General features: G+C 37.9%; 1 protein-coding gene across 3 annotated transcripts in view; it reads right to left on the bottom strand.

Annotated features, from left to right (window-relative positions):
* Positions 1–5,668, bottom strand: part of LOC115417792 (protein crumbs homolog 1-like) — a 9,139-nt gene extending 3,471 nt beyond the window's left edge. Inside the window, exons 1-2 of one of the 3 annotated variants that reach the window (XM_030131908.1) lie at positions 5,609–5,668; positions 1–100 (exon numbers count right to left, since the gene is read on the bottom strand). The exon at positions 1–100 is cut by the window's left edge and continues 178 nt beyond it. The gene's annotated coding sequence lies outside the window, so the exon portion shown is untranslated. Of the gene's footprint in view, positions 143–5,242; positions 5,263–5,608 lie in introns of those variants that run through there. The other 2 variants (XM_030131910.1, XM_030131909.1) reach the window with 2 other exon arrangements.
* Positions 5,669–7,500: the final 1,832 nt, after the last annotated feature.

Here is a 7,500-nt window from a genome sequence, read left to right as displayed (position 1 = left end):
CTACAGCCAGCGCCAGCAGCAGCATCACCACTATCACCAAGGCAACCAGACACGGCGCCAGCACGGCGGCCACCCGCGAACCGTATGGAGCGCGCTCCGTCTGTGGAGGATCACACACACCTCATGATCCCATCAGCACCGAACATCCAGGAACATGGTAAGAGAAGAAGTCACACATGATTCCTCCATGAAGGCCTTTAACCCTTTCACGCATGAACTGTTAGCCCTTTAAGGTCGCAACATAACTGAGGGAAACAGACAGCTTTTTGAAATCTTCACATCAAAACTGAAAATTAAAACAAAAAAACCTCCAGGGCTAAACCAGGGGTCTCAAACATGCGGCCCGGGGGCTAAACACGGCTCGCCAAAGGTTCCAATCTGACCTGTGAGATGAATTTACAAAGTGCAAAATTCCACAGTCAAAGCTGTGGAACTCATTTTCCTTCAGTTCCCACATGCAGACCAATATGATCTACAGCAGGGCTCTCAAACTCATGTTCTTTCAGGTTCCACATTCAGCCCCATTTGATCTGCAGTGGGCCGGACCAGTAAAATAATAACAGAATAACCTATAAATAATGACAACTGCAAATTTTTGTCTTTGTTTCAGTGCAAAAAAAACCCACGAATTATGAAAATACTTACTTTTATAAACTATCTGAACAAAAAAGATGTGAATAACCTGAAAAAAACTGAAATTTGTTAAGAAAACTAAGTGCAATTTTAACAATATTCTGCCTCAACTCATCATTTCTACATGTGCATTATGGATCAGATCTACAAAGACACTAAACACTGAGGAACAGGCAGAAAAGAGTTGTAATAATTGTGCTTAATTTTCTTTAGACACTTCAGGTTGTTCATATTTGTTCAGGTTATTCACATTTTATTGTTACAGGATAGTTTGTAAATGTAAATATTTTCATAATTTAATGTTATTTTTTGCACTAAATGAAGTCGTCATTATTTATAGCCATAGTATAAGATTTTTTTTCATATTGAACCGAGAAGAAAATATGGAGTCGTCATATTTTATTGGTTCTTCTGCTGTTATTATTTGACTGTGGATCATATTGGTCTGTATGTGGAACCTGAACTAAAATGAGTTCCACAGCCTTGACTGTGGAATTTTTGCACTTTGTAAATTCATCCCACGGGTCAGATTGGACCCTTTGGTGGGCTGGTGTTGGCCCACAGGCCGTATGTTTGACACCCCTGGTCTGGATGTTAACCTTCCCTTGGCCAGCCCCAAAAGTAACACTGGGTCTTTATGGGTTAATTACCCCCCCCCCCCCCCCAGGGGGTTAGGGAGGTGGGGGGCAGTGTTTTGGTTTGGTTTGTTTGTTTAACACTCTAGCAGCAAAATTATTGGTTGAATTCGTATCAGATTGGGTTTATAGATTGCCAGTGACCCAGAATAGGTGTGGTTACATTTTCAGAAAAGTATGTCAAAGTGAAAATTTTTAAAGAACTTCTAAAATCTTTTTTTTTCCCCCTTTACTTATAATGGGCAAAATTTCACAGTTCTGTAGCAGCAAAACTCTCTGTTGAATTCATACTACACTGTGTTTATAGATTGCAAGTGATGCAGAATAGATCTCATTACATTTTGGGAAAAATTGGTTCAACTTTAAAATTTTTATGAATTTTCAAATTTTTTCTTCTCCCATTTACCTACAATGGGCGAAATTTCAAATGTCTATAAAAACATCAATTTTGCTTCAGTTTACTTCAAACTTGGGACATATATAGAGGCAACTGATATGCTGATAACAGCACACGCATAGACATGATGACATCAGCTGGATCGAAGCTAAAATAAACTACAATACGTGCGAGGGGCGGGGCTTGTTGTGCCTGGAACCACTTGTTTGTTTTCTTTGTTGTCTACACTCTAGCAGCAAAACTATTGGTTGAATTCATACCAAATTGGGTTTATAGATTGCCAGCGACCCAGAATAGACGTGGTTACATTTTAAGAAAAGTAGGTCAAAGTTTCAATTTTTTATTAATTAAAAAAAAATAAATTCTCATTTACTTATACTGTAATTTCGGTCTGTAAGCCACTACTTTTTCCACGCACTGTGAACCCTCGGCTCTAAAATGATCCGGCTAATTTATGTTTTCCAGGCTAACAATCGATCCGGCTGTTGAAGAAGGAAATAGAGCTGGTGCACGTAAGCGTGGCATCGATGAACCGATGGTGAGACGTTGGAGACGGGGTGGGTGTGGCTTATAGTCCTGAAAGTACGGTAATGGGCAAAACTTCAAATGTCTAAAACAGCAATTTTGTTTCTATTTACTTTACACTTGCCACATATATAGAGGCAATTGACATGATGAAATCAGCGGGATCGATGCCATAATGAGCTACAGTATGTGTGAGGGGTGGAGTTTGTTGTACCTGGAACCACTTGTTTGTTTCTTTGGTTCTTACAACTTTAGCAGCAAAACTATTGGTTGAATTCGTACCATATTGGGTTTATAGATTGCCAGTGACCAGAATACACATGAGGGGCGGGGTTTGTTGTACCTGTCACTACTTTACAGACTGAATCCGTGTCCACTGCAGTAATATCATGCATGAAAGAGTTAAAGACTAATGTATAGATTTAGGCTGAATCATCACACCAAAACACACGCCTGAAACTCTAAAACACCAGCTACCCTCAGATGCATGCACACACACTCCATTCCTCTAACCCACAGGTGTCAAACATGCGGCCCGGGGGCCAAACCGGCCCGCCAAGTTTCCAATCCGGCCTGTGGAGGGAATTTACAAAGTGCACGTTAGGGCATCTAACTCAAAAATTGTATCATAATAAACCTATAAATAATGACGACACCAATTTTTTTCTCTTTGATTTAGTGCAAAAAACATTAAATTGTGGAAAATGTTCCTGTGCATTTAAAAGGATGTAAAAATCCACTATAATAACAAAATATAGAACATTACAGTACGCATAAAACAAGATATTATAGTTATTTGGTTATCATGATAAGCAGATACTATCATATTTATTGATCATTGTATTTGGAGTAATATTAAAGTGGATATATATATATTATAGTTTATATTAAAAATGGTTGATTATTGCAAATCTGATTGTGTATCTGAATGGTGTTCATGGATGTTTTGGTTATTGTAAAAAATATACAGAGGAAAATGTGTGTTAACAAAGCAAAGGAGGCGGATCTAGTTTGATTATTAGTTTGTAAAAAGGGGGTGGGAGTCAATAAGTTATACTTCTCACTCCTTTTCGAGCGCAAAAAAATTGTATTTATTTATTTGTTTTGACCATGTTGTAGGATTCTTTGTTATCTGATGATTCTATGTGCTCGAAATAAACTACTACTACTACTACTATTATTAAGAAACTATTCCTTAACAATAAAATGTGAATAACCTGAACAAATATGAACAACCTGAAATGTCTAAAGAAAAGGAAGCACAATTTTAACAATATTCCGCCTGTTACTAAACCTTTTGTGCCTTCGTAGATCTGATCTGTAATGCACATGGAGCTTATAAATGATAAGTCGAGGCATAATATTGATTAAATTGTACAAACATTTCTTAACAAATTTCATTTTTCAGGTTATTCACATCCTTTTTGTTTGGATAGTTTGTAAATGTAAACACTGGTGTAATTGAATGCTATTTTTTGCACTAAAACAATTTGGAGTTGTCATTATTTATTAGCTATCATGCTGTTATTGTACTGGTCTGGCTCACTTCAGATTAACCCTTTCATGCACAGTGGTCACTCCAGCGGACAGTTGTTCTCCAGCTGTTCTCTTGTATATTCATGGGTTTTGTTGTTTTCGTTCCATATCAGCCAACACAGTGGACGCTCACGCACCATCCCATCCACTGACATTCATACTGTTTCTGTAACTTTGCTGTTCTTCATAAACCTGATCTGCACTAACATGTTCGAGTATGAATCAGTTGCTTGTTATTGTTATTAGACTGTAATTAACACGCTTTTTTTTTTTAAATTAATAATAATAATAATAATAATAATAATAATAATAATACATTTATTTATAGGCGCCTTTCTTGGCACCCAAGGACACCATACAGTAAAACAGAAGAGTATAAAACAACCAATAAAGCAGAGTAAAAAATAAAAGGCAGGTTAAAATAAAAAATTTTTGCATATTATCTCCAAGAAGTGAGTAATGACTAGTATTATTGTATGTTAAATGTGAGCAAACATCAGATTAACTGCATTAATGTTTTTATTTCATAGTTTTCACACAGTTTATTAGTAAATACGTTTCTTTGCATCAAAATTAAATGCATGGCGTCCAGCTGAGTGGACATTTTTGCAACTCCATGAAAAATACACTGTTTTTTTTTTTTTTTTTTGCCTTTTGCATGGCCTATATTCCACCGTGTACACATCCTACATTTTTACTGTCTATATTCTATATCAGTGGTTCCCAGCCTTTTTTGGCTCATGATCCCATTTTAACATCACAAATTTCTGGCGACCTCAGACATTCAAAACGAGACATTTTATTTGCTAAAATTAATTTGTTTTGATCATATAATAGTTTGCTATAATATGTTGCAAATAAACATTAATTTTAGGCAACATTTAGGCTATATAATGTAAATCTTTATTAGTAAGTTTTAATTTTAATTTTTTTTATAAATTATCAGAAATTTCTGGCGACCTCAGACATTCAAAACGAGACATTTTATTTGCTAAAATTAATTTGTTTTTGATCATGTAATAGTTTGCTATAATATGTTGTAAGTAAATGTTAATTTTAGGCAACATTTAGGCTATAATGTAAATCTTTATGAGTAAGTTTTAATTTTTTATCAATTACTAGACATTTCAGGCGACCCCATGTAGGGTCCTAACCCCAGAGTTGAAAATCACTGTTCTATATTTTATTCTGTTATTTCATACTGTAGCGAGCAAATGCAACAACATTTTGCTCTGTATACGCTTGTATATCTGAATGACAATAAAGTCTAAATCTAAAATAGGTTCATGAAAAAATTAAATCACTTAGTTTTTTTTAATGCCTGAAGGAATAGAAACACTCTCATAATAAGACTCTCATAATTCATGCATGAAAGGGTTAAATTGGGCTGAATGTGGCCCCCCGGAAGAACATGAGTTTGACACCCCTGCTCTAATCAAACCCGCTGTGATCCGGCCCTGTGGTAGGTTTCAGTGAGTGTTAACGTAGAAGCAGCAGCAGCAGCGGATGCACTTACATCAGTAGTTCTGCTCGGTGTGAGTTGTGACATTCTGAGCGTCTGCAATAAGGTTCCCAACAGCACAACAGCTGTAAGTCTCACTCCATAACACGTTACAAGAGTTGCTGACAGTATCTTCATATCTACACATTCCCTTCTGAACTTGTCAGGTTAACACAAGGCAGTGGGAAAAAAAAAAAAAAAATCTCAGAAGTCAGCAAACTTTTTACACCGAACAATCAACTCGGAAACATAATTCTAATAAAAATACAACCGATCCGTATCCTGGGGCAAAAAATAACTGGTGCGCTCATGCCTCGGTGCTGGTTCCACTTTTCTGTCCCTCGCTACAGGTTCTTTTGTTGACTTATGGAAAGTGCTTACCTGTCAGTGCAGCACAGTTGGCTGTCAGAGCGAGTGTGACACAAGCGAGCCGGAGCAGCCTGCAGCCGGACCCGCCATCACTCACACACACTTCCACACACACCCAGATGTCTAACTAACCAGTCTCTAAGGTACAGCTAAGGCCACCCTGAAGCCTACACACACACACACACACACACACACACACACACACACACACAGAGACACATACAGACAGAGACAGCAGCAAGGCTTCCCTGCTGTCAGCACTATCAGCCTGAAAGTGTGTGTGTATATATCTAAATGTGTGTGTGTGTGTGCCAGATAAGCTGCCCTCATATGTTTCTGTGAAGCAGCCCGAACTTCTGTGAATGCCACCATCTCTCTGCTGAAACTGCACTTCAGTTGCCAGATGCTGCTTTTCGCTGGCGAGGCACAATCCTCCCTCTCTGCTCAAAGGATGGGCCACATCAGTGTCGACACTGAAAAACTGCTTCCTATTTCCTCCTCTTCTTCCCACACACACACACACACACACACCACACACGCTTGAAAAATGCGAGAAGGCAGACGACAGGAGGCAGGTGTACCAGAGAGGCTCCAGTCCAAACTAAAGAACAGTATGAGAACATGCAAACATTACAGTCGTTCTGTGCTGCTGAGCGCCTCATTCCCAGGCATTAATCTGCTGACAGAACAGCTTCCACTCTACCTTTAACTTCAACTATTTCTTAAAAAAAAAAAAAAAAAAAAAAACGAGCCGCAGTTTAAACTGTGAAAAACTGTCAAAGAGTAACAAAACTGTGTGTGTGTTTGTGCCTGAACCAGAGTTATTCTGGGATGCACCAGCGCTACATCTTGTTAAAAACAGATTAAGGGTCTATGTTGGAAGTCACAGCAACCGCATGACGTCTGCATGTCTGCTTCTGTGCACATGAACGTCAGGATTCACAGGGTTAGAATGAACAGGTGAGAAAGCAGTGACCGGACTTCATATCACATGGACGTGTCGTTAGACTCAGTGCGATGTTTAAGTCATTCACTAAACGGACAAAAGTATGGGACACGTTGAATTTATAATAAATGCATTAATGCAGATTAATCCATCATCGGATTAATCTGGTTAAAAATTTTAATGCAATTATCCCAGTGGTTCCAAACCTTTTTTGGCTCTTAACCCAATTTCAACATCACAAATTTCTGGCGACCCCAGATATTCAAAATGGAAACATTTTTTGCTACACTTTATTTTTTTGATCATGTAATAGTTTGTTACACTATGTTGCAAATAAACTTTAATATTAGATGACAGTTAGTCTATATAATGTATATTATTATGGACAGAGGCAGTAAATCCAGGTGTAGATTACTGCACAAAGTGAGAATTTTATTTTCCTTGGTCAGGATATGTACAGTCAGTCCAGCTGTGATTTCCAAGGCTGACAATTAATACTGAACAAACAAGAACTCAAACTATGAATTATGAAAGAGCTGCAGCATCTGAAACAGACCACAATGAACATTTGACAGATAAACAGAACCACAGTGCTGCAGTTTCACACTCAGTTTTCATGTCTTTTATGGATTGTGCTTGTGTCTCTCAACTCACCATGTTAGTCATTAGTAAGTTTTTATTTTTATTTTTATTTTTATCAGTTACTATGAATTTCGGGTGACCCCATGTGGGGTCCCAACCCCAAGGTTGAAAAACACTAAATTAATCCATCTGCAGCAGAATGACTCGACACATTTGGGTCAGTTTGTCCAAGTAGAGTCAACGTTAACACCATGTGCAAATGGTCAGCTGATTCGATAGTGACAGGCAGCAGAAGCAACCCATAAAGATAGAAGACACTAAACAGCACGTTTGACCTCTGGATGGAAATACAAGGACAAAAAAACCAAGACAGAAC

This window comes from Sphaeramia orbicularis, chromosome 4 (assembly GCF_902148855.1).
Source record: "Sphaeramia orbicularis chromosome 4, fSphaOr1.1, whole genome shotgun sequence".
Lineage (NCBI taxonomy): Eukaryota > Metazoa > Chordata > Actinopteri > Kurtiformes > Apogonidae > Sphaeramia > Sphaeramia orbicularis.
Note: the sequence above shows the minus strand (reverse complement) of the source record. Positions and strands in the feature narration are given on the sequence as shown.